Here is a 23,284-nt window from a genome sequence, read left to right as displayed (position 1 = left end):
CATAATTTAACAAAAATATTGGCAAATTCCTGACATAAAAGTACATCTACATTCGCTTGCATATCTCATCCATCCATTCCGTCGAACATAAAAAGCGTTAACGTCCCAACGACTCGTAACAAACATTGTGAGCCATATTTTTATTCAATTCGAGATCAGCAAAACATTTTTACGTTCATTTTATAGCAATTACCTTCATTTCTGACGTTATGATGCGTTCACATGAGTTGACGGGGGTAGAATTGATGTTTTTGTGGGTATTTTATCCACACTTTCATATTTATATTATTAAAGCGGAAGTCTATCTGTCTGTCTGTCTGTTATGTGCACGGCTAATCTGCTAAATACTTTTGCATCTGGTATTAGAGATTAACTGTCAATATTATGGCACTTCCATATTTATACTTTAAAAGTGGAGGTCTGGATGTTTGTCTGTCTTTCTGCTGTGTGCACGGCTAATCCGATGATCTGCTACCTGTAAGGGACATTTTTAGTACGATTCTGTACTTATGTGTTTTGAGATTATCAAGGTTATATAAAACTCAATAGCTAATCATGATTCTTATGTGACAGGGACTTATGATTCTTTCGAGAATCTTATTATTATAGTAGCCTTAGAGTTAATGTCTTAAACGAAGCACAAGCCTTCTCTCCAACAATTCCAGGTATCTTCGATTACTTATGCCTGCATCCCAGAGCTTTTAGTTCTACATTAATATTATATCAGCAACTAGTGTTACGAGAAAGTCCATATGCAGAATTTACTGTTATTTTATCAGATAGAAGTAAGCAAATTGCTAAGGCATATTATTTTCTTATTATTATCTGATTTTCTAATACTTCACTTCTAGGAGTCACTGAACTCATATTGATCAAATAATCCCAAACAATAATACTTGGATATAACTAAGCACACATGATGTTTCTGAGTGGATACCGAACTTGCCTGAAGGCATTTTCCCATATTTTTTTCCCAAAGAGCAAGTAATTGTATCCATGTAAACGAAGCCTTAACGTGTTATTTGTATTTGCACTCACATTGTCGAATGAGCAAACATGTTTTCGGAACAAACAATTTTATTTCATCACTCGTCAAGCTACTGTTACTGAAAGTTTAATGTCGTATTGTTTAAGGTATTGTTTATTATGAAATGGCTCTGTTATTTAATTGAATTCAAGGATATAAACAGAAGATCAGGTGAATTCCTGTAGCGCAATTCTATAGGTACACTCTCGATAGACGGTATTATCGAGAAACGACAGTATGTCATTGAAAATGTACTGAACAAATGGTTCCTACTGCAACCGCTGATCAGATTTTCATAAAAAAATCTCGGTAGCTAGCCGGTTGTCGGAAGTCGATAGTTGTAGAGAATCGTGCTACTGTCCCACAAGGAACTTAGGGAATTAACAGTATCCCAACAAGTATTAAGACAGCTTGCATGTGACTAATCCTTCGTATCTTATAAGGATGAGTGAGCTGCGACCTAAAAATAAGTATAGTCTCATTTGTCCGCTTCAAATTTGCTACTGGGATGGTAGTTGGCCTTGAGTAGTGGCATTTTTTAGATGATACAGGATAAATATTTGAATCAGTATCTCGTACACTTGACTATAACGAAACCATTGTTACACATAGGATTCAGACTTTCAACAATCTAATTGTCTTCCTAAATCACTTTTAGACTCATTTAAGCCTTTTAACATAATTACATTCCTAAAAGCTAATTGCAAGTATTAAAACGTTACAAACTGAACAAAGACGGAGACTGTACAGGCTGTATACAGTATATACCACAACAAGAACAGAATACGACAGCGGGTGAGAGTTAATTCTCGCGATGCGCAACGAGACACGTTTTATTATTAGCTCGGAGGAGATGTGAAATAGATGCTTAAGGAAATGAAGAGGCTTTATTACGATATTATCACTTTTGTATTACTCACTGAAATATTTGTGTTTTCTTCGGCAGTGACCTTAGCTTTATATTATATCTACTACACTAGTATGGCTATAAAATCTTAAATATGTTCTGTTTTAATAAATCGACTTAACAAAAAATGTGCTTAGTCAGTAAATGTCTAAGTTGTTAATGAAGATAGATCTCTAGTAGAATTTGTTGCTAGGATCAAATAACGAGCAAAGATCTGGACTAGTACTTAGTTTCAATAAGTGATGTGTAAATAAGGAACAACACCATCTAACGTTCCATCGCCGAACTAGCAAGAGACAAATCCTGAATCGCGCAAAAAAATGGATTTTAGCGCTCCCTTTAACTACTCGCACGCTGCTATAGTTTTGAGAGTCAAGTTTTTAATTACTTTAAGTAAGTCTCAGTTAGTCTCACATCTCTCTACAAGACGTATCCAGTACTCCAGCATCCTCGTGCCCACTCAAAGCCACGTGACGTCTCAGGATGTCCTCATACCAATGTTTCATGTAACACTGTTATTAGTCCTCTTGTATTTGTACTCACTATTGTATCAAATAGCTTCTGTTTGTAGGCTTTTAGTTGCCTTTTGTATTCATATTTCGTTATTGAAAGGTAAGTTTTTTTTAACTATTTGGCTAAAATAAGATAGGATATAAGAATTAACGCGAACATACATTTTAGCTTTGATTGGTTAATTATTCGAAGTAGAAAAGCGTGATTGTACACTTATGTTATTATATGAGTGATACTTAGTTAGCTGCACGCACTAATTCGCTGAGAGTTAAGTAACGCATAACGCAGCACAGTAAAAGATGGGTGACCATTTGTTGGTCTGTAATCTTTAAACTTCCTAACCTCAGTTGATACGTCAAAGTTCGGGACAATTGAAACTGATTGTTACAATCAGTTCCAATTGTTTCAAGGGTTTGCAGGGTAAGCTTATTTCGAAAAAGTTATATTCTTACAAAAATCTATTTAAGTAGTATTCAACATGATTCTGGAAGTACCTATCCTCTGGATGGTCCCAACTCAATATCCAAAAGCCATAATATAAACTATAAACCAAACTGTTCAATAACAATATATTGTAAAACAAAGCTTTCATTATCCCGTTACTCCAAAAACTGATAAATTGTTCCACAAAAAATGCGGTGGAGGTAGTGTGTCTATCAGGCTCAATTTCACGTCTATCCGAGCTATTTTTCCACAAAAAAACTGTTAAAAGCGATCTGATACGCCACCGCTTAAACGACTTTGAAACAATACAATATGTTTCAAGTGACTTTAAAATGAAAATAACAGGTGGGATTATATTTAAATTTCGTTTCGATTTCACTTTAAATTTTAATGTATTTGGGCGTTTCTGATTATTGTGTTCATTCTGTAAACGGGTTACGGCATTGATATGGTTTTTATAGTTTTCTGCCTTTTCAGATGGTTTAAGTTGAATTGAATCCGTTTATCTGTATCCGTATCTATTTAAAATATATTTTTGCATACATGCAGAAATATACTGTCGAAGATCTGCTATTTATCTAAATAAAAAAATAAATCTCAATCAAAATCTCTCTATCTGAGATTTGAACTCACCTAGGACCCAAAAATAATGACCCAAAATAGGATGGGGTTTGCTTTAATACACTAGTTATAAAAAATCGCAGTGTAACTTACTGGGCTTTAAGCTTTTGAAACAATTTAGCCTCTAAAACGGTCAAACTATCATAACAGTTTTCTTCATAATATCATATTACTATTATTATGTATCATACTCTATCCAGACTAAGATACTCTAAAAAACGTCCCACCATACAACCTTCGGCCTGCTTTAAACCGATCTCCATTCCCTAGTTATGCCTACACGAACAAAAGCCTTTGTGAAGCCTATTTCAATTTATCGCCGTGCTAATCATCATTTGATTAACAACCTTTGAGAATGATGGTTTGAACGGACTAGAGGCTAGGGCGTATTAAGTGGTAAATTAGCGTAGTTTTGAATCAGCTATACTGTTAGGGAGTGTGTTTTTAGTTAATATATATTTTGAATTACAGGACTAAATCCTTCCTCATTCTGGGAAAAGATCCTTGAACAGCAAAGGGATAGAGATGGTTTTTTTATTTATTTGGTTTTTTTAATTTGCCATGATTTTCTTTTTGGCAGACTTAAAATACAACTTCTGCACTAATATTGCTTCTATGTAGCAAGACCATTAAACTACGAAATTGGTACAACCAAACTAAAAAAAACGACTTCTCCATTTGTGTATTTGGATCATGCTAATATCAATCAACGCGTACGCGTGGAACGCATAGTTGTAGTTTTATTCAACTATGCTGAGACAATTCACCGTAGATTCTGCCAGTCATTGTTACCAAATAAATAACTAAACTCTATTAATTTTATCACGGTCAATAAATCCACCTAAACAATACAGCCACCAATAAATTGCCTTCAACAAAATTAAGTACACAATACCTAGAATTAATTCTATTCTTATAACTAAAAGGTTATAATCATATCGTTTAGACATCTTTTCAAGTTATCACGCGATTTTCCAATTATAGCTTGAGCAAAAACTCGCCGAAATTAATCCTTAGTATATCGATCGTGGGATCAAAAACCTTTGTACAGCCAGCGTGTCTGATCTCGAGTTTTATCAAAGGCAATTATAGCAGAGCACACGTTAGGGCCTACGATGAGTTTTGTAAATCTACTATAGCTACTATAGTAAGAGTACATACTACTGCAGGTATCTGGGCGGTGGAGGTCCTATCGGTAGTCGCTCTATGTAAAATACTGGTTATCAACTGCAGCTGTTAAGATTGGAAGCCGACTCCTACATAGTTGGAAGACAGGTTAGGCTAATGATGATTCTACTCTTCTTCTTCTTTTTATATTCCTAACAGTAATCGTGAGGCGCATTAGCAGAGTCGCCTTTCAAAATATCACCACTTATCATGAGAAGACCCTATATATGTAGTTAGAATTATTTAACAACTAGATAATCTATACTTAGTCATAGTCGGCCTGTCTCAATCAGCTATAGCTATTGCTTCTGTTAACTGTGTCAACTCTTTTTGTAAGCCCCTGGTCGAAGGTAATTCAATTGAAAACCATGGTTACGTCATTACAACGAGTTGATTTTCTACATCATACCAACATTACAAAAAGTGGAATCGCGGACACATTTTTCACAGCTCTACCAGCACATTTGGGTCTAAGAAACTTAGAAATATTATTGTAAGTAGCTATAGCTGTAGTTATCGCGGTTGACTGTTCAAACCCGAAGTAGTGGTACAAAGCTTATTATATCCATTCTGAACCTAGGTTTCAGTCTAATGTGAAAGAAACTACATGTTTTTGATGTGTGTTCAACATTTTGACGTTATGTACAAAGAGAACCATTAAAAAGGAGTAAATATTTTCTTGCAAATATCTTTTGTAAGCATTTTGGATGAAATTGGATGAAAACAAGGTTATAAGTTTTACTAAAATCGGAAAAGTTTAGATTATTTTATAAGAACTAGAGAAAAAATTGTTTTTGATGAATTACGATGGATTGTTCTATGTCAGTTGCTCATTAATTTATTAGGCAATTAGAACTTTAGTTCAACTAAAAAAATGTTTCAGTCTTGAATTATTTATTAGTATGAAGGTATCCGTCAGTGAAAATTTGTTTTTTTAATTAATATTAATTAGGAGAAGCTTGCAGGGATCGGAAAAAATGTACAACAATTGTAGTTTTCGCTAACTTTTTCATAAAAAGTTTCATAACCGAGCTAACCCAGCAACGGTATTCATTCGATTAGTACGTATATTCTCGATTACACAGTGATCCAGTTTGTAAATTAGATTACCGGAAGGCTTCGATTGCCTTAATATTATCAACCTATGCCCAGCAGAGGAACAATGATATATTAGTACATTTATTTTTACAAACAGCACAACCTCCCACATTTCATGAGAGCATGCAACAAAATATCCAATTCGCATTTGGCCAGAATGGTGGACTCAAGGCCAAATCCCTCTCTAGTTTTTAACGAGGTCCTCGTTTAGGAGAACTCCCTTTCCCAGTAGTAGGACAGTCACGGGTAAAAAAGGACATCATAACTTTTAAACTCTCGCGTTGCATGTTTAATGTACAATAGAATATTATACGGGAATTAACGCGAAAACACCTTTTAACTTAAAATGTCTAAAGTTTCGGCGCAGGTTGCACTCGCCGTGGTTGCAGGCTGACTGACTCTTGAGTCAGCCAGCGACCAACCTGCACCGACGTAAAATGCGTGTTCGCGTTAATTCCCGTATTCTATTATACATTAAAAAAAGACATCCTTTATTCCAAGCTTAATCGTCCACAATAATCACAACTTTCCACGATAAATAATAAACAAGAATAAAAGAAACAAAACCGTTTATTACCAAAACATAATAAATTTCTTAGCGGAGATAAAAAAATAACATACGACACATGTACTTATTAGGACAGAGAAACTCGCATTCTTCCCCTACACAAAAATAAATATACCTACTTTAATTTACTGGTAGGCTTATTACATAAAAGTATGTAATAAACGAAAGGGAGTAGTGATGTGCTTCGAATAATCGAATAGAGTAATCGAGATTTTATTTTATTCGAATGATTTTTTTACGATAAATTTCGTTGCAAATCACTTATTTTTAATGTAGTTTTTTTGTTTTTAGTGTTTTTATTTTTAGTGTTCTATTTTTAGACAGCAAAAAACCTTTTTATATTTCTATAGTATCACAGAAAACTATATTACACCATATAATTATGTATTATATACAAGTATTATTGTATCTAATATGGATAATAAAAATGTAATTGTTGGAGTATCCCCTGAACCTTTCCACCTCCGGAAGGTCATCCTTTCCCAGCAGTGGGACAGCCACAGGTATAATAAGTCGATATTATATAAGAAACACAAATATTAGTTAATAACTAACGTTAAAGATACAGTCCGTACATCTGTAGATACACAATAAAAATGGAAAGTCAATAACACATTGACTTTAATGTTATTTCATTATATTGTCATCATATTACACGTTACTCTCACAAACGGACCGTGCACATAGATAATGAGCTAGTATTTGATACGCTTAGCTTTTTCCTTTTCCTATCATAATGTAGAAAAAAATGTATACCACTCTACACTTTTTGTAAAAAACAAAACACTTAATTGTAAATTTATTGCTTTGTAGTACAACACGTTATATTTTGTGTTTGTTTCTCGTGTAAATAGTTTCAATACATCGTTCCCGGAATAAGTACAATTCAATTTTTAATAACGTGTTTTGTTGTTTTCTATACAATACAGTCATACAACTAAAACAAGAGCTTGTATTAAACTAATTTGCATGTACGTAACATGCAAATCAATGTAGTCCAAGCTTATACTATAATTTCTATAATTCTATAGGTGAAGTACTACCTAGCAGTGCGACTTATGTCTGAAAAGCCGCCCACACAACGTCTGTCAAATAAAAAGAACAAAAGTAGTACGACAATAGACATTTCTCATCAAATACACTCCAAAAATATTCGATTAAATCTTCCAACGAAATAAGTATAAGAGGAAATTCGATAGCCATATGAATCGAGTTTCTAATCGAATAAGACATTCGAGCGATTCCGTTATTAGATTTTTGCGAATGACAATTGCAAGCCCGAATCGATTCCAATCAAAATCAAATTTTCTGACAAATGGAATGTATTAATTTTTGAATACGAATAAGGGAATTTTGGCTGTTACGAATTTTATTCGATTGTGAAAGTGTTACTTGGACGACGCACTCTATGCTAACATTATGATCAGTACCTAATTGTTGTCTGATAAATACCTGCTGTTACTTAATTTCCTTTGTTACGGATATAAGTCAAAAGCTGACGAGAAAATTATCTATAAGTGAAATACTCTTACTTGTAACAATTTAGATTTCCTGTCTATTTTCAACCGACATCAAAAATAATTTACTTAAAACTAATACAACGGATAGTGTTCAGAATAAATTATTTGATTCGTTTAGCTTTACCGTTCGCTACCACGCATAACATTGACAGTATAAATAAAATTCATTTCCAACGGTTCTGTTTCACAAATAGTAAAACCAATTTGTTTCATACACTATTCTATTATTCGATTACATAACTACTGAAAAAGGTATCGAATAACTCGAACAATAGTGTTACATCACTATTATGTAATATTGTGGTTAAAACGTAATGCTTTATTGGAATAATTAGGCGAAATTATTTTGTCAGCACGTCTGTCTTGGGACAAGGAGGTTGAGGAAACTCGTCAAACAGTTGCGGTAGAAAAATAAAGGATTTTTGACAAATGAAATGACTTTTATTAGGAGATTGAGAATTATTTTCTTTGTTCTTTTAAGGACCGTTTCGTTGCCAGTCAGAGTCAAGGTGTCTTTTTCTTTAGCTTTGTTTAAGAATTGCTTTGAGAGTCAAACGACAGACAAAAGATTTAACAGTTACTGCCCACAAAGAAACAGATCTCTTCTGAATTTTAACCATGCATATGAATATGATGGAGTCACATAGCAAGTTACGCTCACCGGTTGGTAAACGATCTGTGGGCTAAGTAACCCTTGGCGCGGATATTTGAGCTGGACGTCTACGTGTTAAGGAGGATACCGAAAATGTCGGATGTGGTCGTAATGTGCTATCGTAATCGATAGCAATCATTAGCCCCCGGTTTCTGAGTACATTTAGCGGTAGTTTATCTATTCAATAGCGTTAAATCTCATACAAAAAAAAACGCTATTAAATTGATAAACTACCGCTAAACGTACTCAGAAACCGGGGGTAAGTCATGTCATATTGTACCTTTCCGGCGGCTTTAAAACTTTGGATTGAACCATAATAAAACTGTAGATTTAATTTACCTTCACTTTACTTACAACATACTTATTAAATTAAATGTCAAATTAGAATCATTCACCTACTCACAGTAACTTAATTCAAACCACTCCCTTTCACTCCAAATCAAATCACATCCAGATCTACGTCAAATAATCGTAATAATGTGTACCAAATACAGACAGGCTTCGAAACTTTTCACGATATTACCAACCCTCGTGTCAACGACATCCCTGCTTCATCCTTTCTCTCAAATTACACATTCTCTTGCCAATCTGTCTCCCGAAGTTCCTTCAGGAATTTTATCCATAATTAATTGCAGTCTCTGTCACGAGTTTGCTTAAAAAACAAGTTAATTTACGAAAATAATGTTGGGGAGTGGAAAGAGAGGAAAGTGATTTAGAGACTGGTACGTTAGTTGGGAAGATATATTTTTTTAGTTTTCTTTTATATAGGTTTTGGTGTTGGATAGTAAACTACTTATATGTAACAGTTATGGACTATTCTGCTGCTAGGTGCTTTATTTAAGTTTATAATTCAGTAGTATGTATAAATGAGTAAATGTTAAAATATGCGGTTTGCAACTCTTAAGGTAATAGTAGCGACATCTAGACAAACGATTTATCAGCTTGACCGTATTATCGGTATAAGATGGAGATTTCTAATTCCGTCTTGGTATAATATATTTTCTGAACCTTTAATAGTGTTGTATGTATCCGAACTGAGAACCTGTCAAGCCTTTTAGAGCCTGCTCGTCGCCTTGCGTCGATTAAAGTGAAATATGCATGACGTTTGGAATAATGCTAAGGGGTCATATTTGTCCCAGGTACCTTTTTGTAAATATTGTGTCACCCAGACCATCCTCTTTACTCGAAGCCTGCAAAACCGTTTCAACCAAATTAAATCCACATCGAGAGGAATAATTAAAATAAAACCTAATTAACTTTTGTCAACTTCGCTTTGATATAAAGAGGATCTCGTAACACGGATTAGTAAGGTCACTCCGACTCCCGGTCATTTCCAGTCACTCCCGCAACGATAAAGATATAATTAATTGAGATAAATTAACCAATTTTCTTCTTTCTTTCTTTTTCGAGGACAAAGATTAGTGGATAATGGACTCGTAGGAATTAGCGTGTTAGCTCAATGTTATTTTTTATTGGTTCTACACTGTTTTTGTGTGTCACTAATTACGTGGGAAGTTTTTATCACGTGTGTTTTTGCTGTTATTAGTAAACCCATACTAGCCTCGATTGTCTCGCTACAGATACAAATGTATACCGTGTTTCATATCCTCAATATAAAATTTGTGAACAACGAAAAACGCTTCATTATTTTTTAATTTAGTGAAGTCAGAAGTAACGTGATTATTACATTCTTACTCTTTTTGTCTATCTATTTAGCTCAAATCTGCCCACTGTTGACGTTCTTATTACAACTTATCAAACGATCTACAGATCGCAAAAAAATTACTTATAATTGAAACCGAAATTTAAGTATACTCACCCAATACCGACGCTATTCATCATATCATAAATCAGCCACCATAAATATTTTCTTTCCTCTAGGCAATATCAAAACATTACTTTTTAAACACAGTCCACGAAACTTCGCTCCTATATTTCAAAAGTACGCAAAAGACAAAATTAATTTCATCAAGACTTTTACCTCAACTTTGCTTGAAACAGGAGTAAATTTTTTATCATTATGGTAATCAGATTTTGCAAAGTTTCACCAAATTATGTGTCAGCGAAGCAATTTACTATTAAATTATGTAATTTTAGGGCGTGTATCTCGGGGAATTTGATTTTGCCGGAAAATTTAGTTTAGTAAGGAATTTGATAATCCATACTCCTTAGTTCCAAAGTTTGTTTTGGAATACTTTACGGTTTAGCCACTCTACTTGAATAGTGTTTGAAGCATATTATGAAATTAATCTGTTGTTATGCAGATAAGATATTAGATAAATTATACCACGTAAAGTTACGTTTCTGTCGCTAAGGCTTCTCGCAAATTAACTTTCAATTAATAAATAAAGTTTTTGCGAGCCGTTTGCCGAAAATATGGAAGACAAAACCGATACTTATTTTATTAAGTGTATTTCTCATTATAAAAAAAAAAATGTGTAACAAAACAATTGATTTGAATTCGATGACTTAGTTTTGTTCCGATATGTTATAATATTGGCCTTAATCATTCATGCAGTGGTGTCAATAATAGGTATAACTTTCAACTATTTATCATATTAAGTGTAGTACTTTTGCAATAACAAGAACAACACAGGTTCAGATCTGTACACAATACAAAATGATTCCGAGAAGTATTGAGCACTTGTTCACCATTTTTTGTAGTCGCCGTCTGAATGACAAAACCTCAATCACCGAGTATTTAATTTGACAAGGTACGCTCAAACACTTTCATATGGAAATGAATTAAAAGGCGAAGTCGGCAATTTGAATAGAAGAATGAATTCCGGAGGTATTCGGATTGTCACGAAGGAATATCGTCCAGTGATCTGATGAGATACTAAAGCGATAATGAAACAGGTGAATAGGATGAAAGGTTAATCACATTTATTGAATGTGCCATTTCAAAAAGGACTCATGGCTAATGTCTTTGTATATCTGATAATAATATGTGCGAGTTTTGATAGTTCATAAGTTTTGATTTTAGTCACTAACTGAGGAAGAAAATTGTTGTGATAACGTAAGTCATACTAAGTGCATGAAAACAAAAATCTGTTCGTATATCCGTTTGTAAACTTTTTACAGCTGAACCGTTAGATTGATTTTAATGAAATTCAGCAAAGAAACATGAAATCAAAAGTAAACTTCTATTTCGAAAAATAATTCAAAAACTATTTTTTATCCCAAATTACACTGTAACTAACAAGTAACAAATAAAAATAACTGTAGCTTCGTTGACACGCTATCATATTTATCTATATATCCAATGAGCATGTAAATATCTAACACCACTAACCATTTAAGCTTTTTCTTTCGACTACCTCCGTGGCGCAGTGGTTTAGGTCGCCACGCCGATACCACTGCAACGGGAGGTCGTGGGTTCGATTCCCACACGGAGCAATTATTTGTGCGATCCACAAATAATTGTTTCGGGTCTGGTTGTGCTTTGTGTCCGTTGTTTGTATGTTTGTAAAAGTCCCCGCGACACAAGAGCAATTCTTAGTGCGGGAGTTGTCTTTAAAAAAAAAAAAAATGTACAACGTGATTTAAAATCATAAATATTTTCAACATTCCCACCAGTAAAGCAAAACTTCGACAACACAGTGTCTATGCACTAAGCACTAAACTATAAATTAAGTTATAATGAGCAGTCCTCTCATTACCATTGTGAGAGTAGTTCTGCATTATTTTGACGTCAGTTTACGACTACAGACTGTTCGTGTATTATGTTTTGCGTTTCGGGTTTTGCGAGGTGAATGACTTGTTTTTTGATATTTTGATTTTAAAATATATATCAACTTATGTTAGTTTCATATATTGATACTATTTGTATTATTTATTCAGCTGATTATAAAGTATATCATATATTTGGCTGATAATAAACTAAGGTTTGATTGTATATTGTTTTTCTTTTAGAAGGGCTTAAACTCAAAAGTCAGGCAGTGTGCTCAATGAAGCATAATTTGTTGGACATATTTGATAACTTTAATGTCTTGCTATTCATTATAATTCTAAATTCATCATTCAATCTTAAATCAACTATCAAATAAATTAATTGGTAAAAGAATAAAAAAAAACCTTTTCTATTTTCCATTTGGTTTCGAAAATCTGAAAGCTTGGTATGAATCACAGAACCGATAAATTTAACATACGTCTTTCACAATATTTATTTCAAGAGCTATCAAATTGTGGTCATCCAGCCTTACTTAGGCATCCGTCCGGACTGCATTTGCATTTGATGAAAATTCCCCACAGTCGGCGGCAACTTACAAAAACTCAGCCGTTTGCGTCCAGTGCGATGTAACACATAGAATTTGAATAAGACCTACATTTAGATCGTATTAACTAGTGCGGAACCAAATTGTATCGATATTGCCTTCACTTGCAGTCGGCAAAGTGTTTTTCTTTTCTTTTTGCCTGTAATTGAATAGGGTAGAGAGTGAACCGGAACTGGTTAAGACTATAACGAAATGTTTATTGTGATAGTCGTTTTTATTTTTAAGTTTTAGTGTGACTAGTTTAAATTTTTGTTTAGTTGTAGAGATTTACATCCTGTTCCAAATTGTCGGATGTTAAATGTTTTGAATGACCCGAAAAAAGTTTTTTTTTATGCCTTCCACCACGGCTAGGGTAAGTTGGCCGAAACGTGAGGCATTTAAAGGTAGAATTTGTGTTGGCGTTAATTCCCGTATTCTATTATCAAGTACACTTGCAACGCGAAAGTTTAGTTTTATGAAGGTTAATGGTTTTATTTGTTTGGATAAATTATTATAAGATTTATATACAAAAAAAGTCTTGCATTAGGGTGGTAGCAAACGTAATAGACTTTTTCCCGTATTGCAATTTTAACATTGGGTAGGTTCGCCATAGCTTTCATTTAAAGACTTGTTCGTTTTCCATTCTTCTCAATTGGTTAAAAGTAGTCAATGGTAGGCGAAGAAAGGCTAAGCCAATGATGATAGGCGTTTGACCTAAATTAACCAAATATTTCATTTTTTCTTAAAAATTCCAATTATCACGGTGTATAACTTAGTTCTTTTTGGAATCACGCAATTACTATGACGTATTAGTTCTAGTTTTTTTTTCAGATCTCTTTTGTTATGTTACTTCACGGTTTTATAACAGAGAGCGCGTAATAAGATTATCTTTTTGTTGCGTTACGGAGGCTGAGTAAGGAAGTGAGAAACTGGTTTTTTTTTTTACTTTTTAGCCTAAATTTGAGGCTAGACTTTGGTATGTCCGTTTGAAGAATGTAAATAAAACAAATGAGAATAAATTTTGACTAGTTCTTAGATGTTTGCTACGAATTTGTAATACTTATGTCATAGTTGTTATGTTGAACAACTTAGTTTCGAAAAGTTTTGTTCTTAGTCATTAAATGTTCTTGCTTTTTCTGTTATAAAAGATAAATATTTAGGAACTAAACCTACCTATACCAAAAGCAATATACACAACTTACATATTATTATATACAAACACAAAATTACACGTTTTTTCCATATATGTTTTTTCTCTTATCTAAATGCTCTTTCTGTTCACATAAAACATACGATAGTTATTCAGAACCAATATATGTGTATGTTTGTCACTCTATCCTACTAAAACTACTGAACTGCAGTGGTTTAGGTCGCCACGCCGATACCACTGCAACGGGAGGTCGTGGGTTCGATTCCCACACGGGGCAATTATTTGTGCGATCCACAAATAATTGTTTCGGGTCTGGTTGTGCTTTGTGTCCGTTGTTTGTATGTTTGTAAAAGTCCCCGCGACACAAGAGCAATTCTTAGTGCGGGAGTTGTCTTTTTAAATTTTTTTTTTTTTAAATATTTGGAACATAGAGCTTTATAACTTGGATTAACACATAATATATATATATTATTTCTTATCAGAAGGTTCCACTTTCACATCTATAGGACCGGATCGATTAAAATGCAGTTTGGTAAGTGATATCAACATGCCCTGCCAAACTGCATTTTGGGAAAAGGAGTCTTGCAATTAAAGGCTTCTTTTTAGGGTTCTGTAACCAAAGACTAAAAACGGGCTCCTATTACTGAGACATCGCTATCGATCTGTCACCAAGTACTATCTCATGATCGGTGATAGTTAAATACTTGAAATTTTGATAAATGAGGTATTTCTATTGTCACTATAACAAAATGTAACCGACTATATAACAATATACAGCCTAATAAACAGCGGCTTTAATTAAAAAGCAGAATAAAATATAGGTCAAGGAAAAAGTCTTTTCGCATTATAGTATGTATGAACTTGTAATAAAATCTTTTCTTCTAAAATCTCTACACAAAAAAGCTCGATATTTGGGTAACTCACAAGCTCACTGAAAGAAACCTAATGAACCGTGTACTCATTTGTGATTCTTGAAGCCAAAGAGATTTTATTACAAGTTCATACATACTATAATGCGAAAAGACTTTTTCCCCGACCTAATATTTAAGGGGCTCCCATACAACAAACGTGATGTTTTCGTCATTTTTATAATAATGTTACGGAACCCTTCGGATGCGAGTTCAACCTGCACTTGTTTTCAAAAGCATTGACATAACCGGTGCCACAAGCAAAAGTTAATTCTATTAACGTTTAATTACCTTAATTAAGTCAATATACTTGTGAATGATAAAACTTTAGCTAATTAATGTTTAAAACTATTTGAAACTAATTTACGTATAACATGTGTTTGCAAGTTTTATAGCTTCGTTAAATTATAATGTTCAAGAATGTTTTAATTAGTTTATACAAAATATGAACAACCCTTGGGGTGTTTCCGAATTGATTTTTGTGTACGTTTTATGGTGTTTTTTGTATAATAATATTATATCTTGTTCTGAAAGAGGATTTTAGAAGTATATAAAATGTAAAGTGATTTTTAAAACATCTTTTTTTTGGCTCTTTCTACTTACTTTTTTATAGCTGTGTTTATTTCAACACTTTGACTTATTAGGAAGATAGCTCAATTTTTATTTTATTAAAATTTTTAGTACATTATACATAGCAAAGTTCTATTTTAGCAAAACTAAATTATAAACAAGTGCTTTAATAAATAGTCTTTGTTCGATAAACCAAAAGCACTCTACCACACCCGATGATCGAACCCGAAGATCAATAGTAGCATTCACTATCACTCAGACCACACATAACTCTCAGACTACACCTAACTAAATTTTTGAACATTCACTCCAAACCTAGAACATTTTTACAATTATATTATCGATATGAAATTCCCATCACTACCACTGGCACCATATGTGGCTGGAAGCGAAATGTTTCCCTGAATATTTGATTCTTTATTATGGTGTTGAATTTCATGTGTTTCATACGACATGTGTAGGTATTTGCTTTGATTTATTTTTCGACTAGCTCATCCGAACGGATTTGTATGGTGTTTGTACTCGTATGTAAGCATATCGAATATTCACGCTGATCCGCGCGGGTGCATTCTTTCGGCACGTTAGTTAGGTTTTGAGTGTTTTCACAAAATTATGTTACCTTGTAAATTTCAATGCTCAAATGACTTTAGTGATTTAGATGATAACGAACTTTAATTCCTCAGGCTGTCAACAAAAAATACCAAGAGACGTGAAAAGAAAGAGTTTTTTTTATTCAATACTCCACTAGACACTAGACAGGCAAAATTTACTTATGAATGGTGATTCATAAATACATTTTGCCTGTCTATTTATTATACCATCAAAGAATTAAAAGTAGAAATGTGCATCATAAAAAAAGTTCTAAAAATGGCAAAAAATTAACCTTATAATAGTTGCGACTCTCTCGAGTTTTACATATTCCAAAAAACCATACATCACCACGAACTTCAGATTAAGTCATGAGGAAATCATTGTGAGATTGCTTTAGTGGCAATATTTTTGGTGGACGACAAAAAGTCACCTTTGGGAGCACTTCGGACTTTACCGACGGCCAGCCAATTTACATTTTATAGAGTTCCATTGTTGAAATTTTATGTGTTCAGCAGTAAAGTTCAGATGGGTTGTAACCCAAACTAAATGAGTAATGCTGTGATTGATTTGGTTAATACATTTGTGTGTATTTTTTTGGGCCAATGTGTTTTTAAGACGGGATTAAAACTACAAAATAGTACTCCATTTTTATTTAGTAACGAGAACCCTGCCTTCAAAAATTATTTGTATGCAAAGTTTTGTATGTATATCTTCATGTTGAACTACAAGAACATTATTACATACGTCATTATAAGATCTTGTTAAGATTTTGCCTGAATAATGATAAAATTTCCTATCAAAATTTAAAAAGATACATTGAAAGATACCAAGTAACATTCTCTAATGTCTCCGCTTATGATAAGAAGGCGTGATTTCATATTGTGTAGACATTTTAAAATTAAAAATATAATTTAATTATCTTTTTAAACTTACTGGGGTTCATGAGAGACATAATTTTATCCTAAAAGTAACTCACGATTATAATAATCATTCAACAATCATCACTACATCATACATTACATCAACGCTCGTCCATACACATACATAATATACTCGTACCGGTAGTGTTCAATGATAAATGGTAGTACTTATCTCTTGTTCACAGCATTACACACATTTACAATTTATTAGTCACCAGTGGTTTTGTCTGTGCGGTTTTTTGTTTATCTTCTCGTTTATATGGGGAAACCGTAGCTATGGGCTATGGTGGAAGGTTTAATAAGTAATAGTGTCGTGGATAAATCTCTATAAAAGGTTTGCTTGGTTTAAAGTTTACGATTTTTGTAGTCCGGGCAACAATACGCCTGTTGGTCATGAAATCGTCTACGGTCGGTTAAAGGTACTATTAGTTAAAAAAAACAATAATAATATGATGAAAATTTATTTTTGTAATAAAATATTTATACTATGTAAAAAAGTTTTGCGATATTACCAATTCATCTTTAATATCATATTCAAAAATAAAAATATTTTTAACATATTTTAAAATATATTATTTATTTCTCACTTCTTGTTTAACTCGAAAATTGACAGCCAAAATCATAAAACTTCGAAACGACATCCCCATCAAACATTTTCTTATAACATACATAAAATAAGCTATCCAACTACAATAAATAAAATACTCTAAAATTTTAACCACAGAAATTCAACATCAATTTCATAAATAATCCTATGAATATTCCCTGCATTTTTCGTTCGATGCAGGACTTATATTTTAAGACCTTATTACGACTACATAAGAGTCATATTCCTTTGGTCGTTGCATCAGTATTGTAAGCAGTGGGGTTTGATCGGGTTATGTTATTGCATTGGCAATTTCTTGTGAAGGAAAGCATTGGTAACCTTACGTGGAATAGATTGGATTATATATTTATATATGGAGTCACATTTGTAATATTTTGTATGATATTTTGAGTGTGGTTGTGCTTTTGTTCATAATCGAAGAGAAGAACTTATGGCTAAGTAACAACAGATTGGATTCGTCTCTAAGGTTAAGCTACGTTTGCCAAGATAGTTCCGTGGATGGGTGACCATATATGTATATCGAGTTGTAACGTGTATTTCGTGTTACCCTGCTATTTTAAATGTGACTGGTAATACCATAATGGGAGGCAGACTTAAGTAGTACATTTTATAAAATAAAGAAGCCATTATTACAGCATTTAACTCAGCGTTTTATAGGACAGAAAAGAGGTCGTTTAGTTTCAAACAAGCTATTTAACGTCAAGTATTTTCTGTTTTAAAGAATTCTGGTAAGACGTAAACTACATTTATAATTAAATTGTGATAATGACTTCATGAATCTTCAGTGAAACTTATTTAGCTAACTGGGAAACCAACAAAATTTATTAGATTTTTTCGGACGTCATATTTCAGCTCGCACTAGCACCTCGATTCACTTTGTCTATTATCAAAACCACATAAAAATTACTCAGATTTCGGTTTATTACTAATAGACAGGCGCAATGAAGTAGTTAGTCTTATTATACATAGTCATGATGAAAAATAAAGAGCAATAAACTTCAAAATTTGTAAAACAAATTCGATTAATTGTTATGTAAATTGCTATAAGCAGGCTTATCGGGATTGCAGCAAATTTGATCAGTCCACAGCACTCCCCATAAATCTTTTGGCAAGATTTACAACGACTCAAAGGGTGCTTATCTGATATGAAAACAAATTATGTTTGTTTACGTGCCTCTGTGATTCTAATGTGTTACCGATTGTTGTGTATTGGGAAGAGGAAGTAAATGGAAATTGTTGGGTGGGTTGAATAATTTAATTTATAAAATAATCTGTCATGTACACAGCCCTAAATTCTGGATTCAGGTCTACTGGGTACAAAGTGATTTTTAAAATAAATCGAAACAATATTTTTTTGCTTGACTTTTCGGCGCTTAAGGTTATATGAATACTTAGTAAACGTAGGAGCAAGGTGATAGATTTGTTTTAATCCAAGTCATTTAGTCAATAATATTGTTAAACAATTTGAGCTCTAAAAATGTGAACTACATTTAGAGCTCAAATTATTAAGACGTATGTAGAAATCTACTAGTTTTCCTAAAACAATGTCGACGGTATCTAAGAAGTGTCAAAACCTCAACGATTAATTGAATTCTTAAACAATGTATTATCCAAAAGTTCCTACACAAAGAATAGAATACTTCCAAACAACTAAATTAAGTCGGATTCAAGATATTTTGATGCGGTTTCCGCATAAATTTAGCTCTTCCAGAGAAGTCCCGGCCGTTGCGGTTTCGCTTCAGAGCGCTGAAATAAATCCTTACGGCGCTCTAGTAATAAATTTAAAGCTAGATTAAACAATAGAGAGTAGGATATTTTAAGTAGTCTTTGAGGTTAACGACCTTCGCCTTGAGGACTGTATGTTTTGTGGTTAGACAGTAAAACCGAAGGTTTATGACTGTACCTGAGAAAATTTCGCCAAGATAATTTCAGAGGTTCCTTTCCGCAATCAACTTGCAAGGGTGCAATGTTAAATTTAAATTGAAGATACGCCTACAGCTTTGTGTTTGTTTTTCTAGAGAATAATGCGAAAGCTGAGGGACAACTTTCTATCCACAACGGATTAACATTCGAAATTAAGCATAAAAAAATATCGTCTTTTTTCGTAAACCATTTTTTTTATGTCAAACGCTTACTACTGCATAGTACCAAGTGCAGGAAATCATGGTTTTGGTTACATACCTACATACGGGGATGCCTGTTGTATAATTACACTGTACATGTCAGTTGCATGTATTTCATAGAAACGAAGAAACCGAGCTTGCGCTAGTCTTAATTATGTTAAAATTACACATGCAAACACACCTACTTACTTCAATTTAGACGCAGATATATGATACACTACCTACTAATTCATATAACTATTCAAGTAAGGTATTTTTTTAAATTAAAAGCTTGCTTTAAACCAATTAGCAGTTCATCGTACTCCCAAGTGTTCCCATAAACAAAGTTCAACAAACCTAAATATAGACGATCTAGTAAACACGGTAAAAGCTTCACAATTATTATTCAGTATCACGGAGCGGGTTCCGTGGCTGCGTATAAGACACGTGCTCTGATGTGCGTGTTACCATGTTACAAAATGTAAGGGAATATTGTGAGCGAATTTATGTAAGGGAAATCTTGCAACTTGTGAATTTGGTTTGAAAATTTCGTATATTAATTGCGAAGTGGATTTCCTAAAATCTGTTTATGCGAGAATGAAAGAAAATGCCGTTTACTACTATTTAAGGGCGATGTAAGTCGTGTGTAAACTAGCTAAACATAGTAACTAACTGGCAAAGACTTTTGATTTAAAGAATGACTGTAGCAACTGTAAATATTACTTTTAAGACATTTATAATTCTAACAGACAACAGATGCAAATTTCTAAAGAATAGATAGGTATATCCAAACGTCTTGCTATTTACTCTTAATGAGCTTTTTCTTACTCGGCTTACATTGCCTCGTCTTTCGCTTACTTCGCTTATTCTTACCCAGCCTACCTCTTTAGAGAGGGCCAGCGTGATATTAGTGGCAAATATTAAACGACTATAAAATAAACAAGTAAACAACAGCATTTCAAATTAAATATAACGCAAACATAAAACTTTCAGGTCATGCCAGAATGTTAAACTATACGCGCACGCAGTATTTTATCATATTTAATACAGAACACAATATAATATTCACACATAGCAACACCACACACATAAAACGTAAACGCAATAAAGTAAAACAACGTTACACATTTTTCTGTAAAAAATTAGCGCCTGCTGTTTTTGTTAGAGCAAAGTTTTTTGTTTACGTTTTTTGCTATGCGTAATTTAACAGGGTGGTTACGTTATTTTAATTATCTACGCAAAATAAAAGCTGTGGCCGGCTGCTCGAGGGAAGTTTTTGGGTGAGAGGAAAACACAATATTTTAGTTAATTAAGGTTTCGTGAAATTTTTTGAGCATTGTACACTGACGGTATGTGTGTCATGTAATACGAAATGTGACACATTATAATTTCAAAATTAATTACTTTGTACATAATAGCGAGTCTCGTGTCCACATTCATTACTGTAAATTTTACCGTTGATGATAAAATATTTCACAAATATTCGCACAGTGTGCTAACACTTACTAACTTACACAAGCGGTCACTTTTTACACAAGTCTTAGTGACCGTTTGTGTAAAGAACGTCGTATTTTAATCACCTAATCAATTATCAGCATAGTAATAATAGCGGTAGGTACCTGTTGTAAAGTCACTCAGATTTTTGTTTTGAAAATAGCTTCCTAGAAAACCAAGAGCAATTTGAATAATCTTTTGCCATAGGTTAAACGCGAAAACAGCACAACATTTTACATATTCCACGCGGCGAAAAGTTTTACAACCGATTTAGACATTCTGCAGAAAGATTTAAAAGCCCTTTAAAATACCAGTTATATCCTGCAAACAGCCAAAAGACGTCGGGTCAGTTTATGACTTCCAGTAAACTTTAAACTATCATAGACCAAAGAAAAATATACCTTAAGTTTAAAGCAATAAAGGTGATATCGATTTCTAAAGATATTTGGGTAAAAATTTATGATTTATTTCTTTGGCCGCAGTGCGGAAAATAGGGATAAAATGTTTGTTTATCGTTTAAATATTAATATGGTTGATGATATGTGCTTTTGAGAGTAACAGATAATATGTTAAATGGGATTTATAAAATTTGTTTTTTGAGACTTTCGTTAGAAAAATGGGTTTTTAAGCGTATGCTTTGAAACTATTTCTATTTCACACGATATACTACTACTAGTAGTATAATGAAGCAAGCAAGTTGGTAAAGGTCGTGGCACGTAGCTTTTTTGGTGTCTAGCTACAACCTTGAGTACTTTTATATATATTTCCTACTGACTTTTACTGACAGATCCCCTTGAACACACACAAAAGATTTCATCAAAATCGGTCCAGTCGTTTAAGAGAAGTTCAGTGACAAACACACTTACAGAAGAATTATATATATAAAGATAGGCACTATTGCACTAAAGCAAATCATTTGATCAAATGTTCCAAGAAACACTAATCTGATTGACTAATAATTCAAATTCAGATGCAAATAATCAACATAGTGGTAGAAACTATTTTCAATGTTAAACTTAAGAGCGGGTTCAAGGAATGTTTGCACATATTGGGTTTATGGCTTGCATTCAATTTATAGTTAAGTTAGTATTGTAGTAAACTAGCTGCCCTCCGTGGCGTCACCCGATTTATGTACACTTAAACCTTTTTCAAGAGTCACTCTATTAGTTGAAACTACATGCAAATCCGTAGATTTTGATCTTTTCGCGAATAGACAGACAGAGTTGATTTTATTTTATGATATGTAGTGGTGCTAAGGAGTACCCATATGTACTGATACAGCTGCTGCTGATCCATGCAGCTTAGGATCAGCTTTGAGAGACTTAGATTCATACTAATATTATAAATGCGAAAGGCTGTCAGATTGCTATGCACGCTAACCAGTGTAGCGTTTTTGCTGAAAGCTAAACCGCTGAACTGAAAAAAATATTTTACGACCATTTTTGCAAAAAATTATATATCTCAAATTACGATTTCATGTGAATAAAATTCTATAGCATATAATAAACAAAGTGTATTGAAGACAAAGCAGAGGCTTTTAAATACAGTTTCTGCATAAAACGTTTCAATTTGAACCGACCGAAAACAAAATGGCACAACTTAATATAGGTCAGTCAGTGAAGAAAATCCAGATTTTTTGGTACAACTACGTGCGTTTATAATTTAATTTCACACTACACTGACACAAAAAAAAACGACAACGATCATTACAAAAAAAAAATTAAATCACATGCAAATGCATTTTGAAAATTCCGTACGATTCCAATCAGCATATACTGGAATCCATCACAATTAAAACAACGATACAATATTTCCGTTGTCCGAATATAAATCGTTATCGTGAAATAACTGGGATGTTATAACGATTCTGTACGATTTAACGGAGTTTCACGAGCGAAAATATGGACGCGGGTTTTATTTGTGGAGACAATTGGGAACTTTATATTTTAATTGTTGTGTAAATTACTTTTTTGGTTTCAGTTCGACTTACAAAATTACATGAAAAATTTAATTAAGATTGTGTCGTTTTATAAGCATATTGCTATGTCATAAGAAGCTAATGAGACACAGATTTTTTCGCCATAAAATTAATAGAGCAGTAATCGAACTGCTCCACTGCTGGGCAAGGGTTTTACAACAGAATAAGAGAGTGGTACCACGTTGGCCAAG

The sequence above is a fragment of the Anticarsia gemmatalis genome, chromosome 23 (assembly GCF_050436995.1).
Source record: "Anticarsia gemmatalis isolate Benzon Research Colony breed Stoneville strain chromosome 23, ilAntGemm2 primary, whole genome shotgun sequence".
NCBI classification, from domain to species: Eukaryota; Metazoa; Arthropoda; class Insecta; order Lepidoptera; family Erebidae; genus Anticarsia; species Anticarsia gemmatalis.
This window is presented reverse-complemented; position numbering follows the sequence as displayed.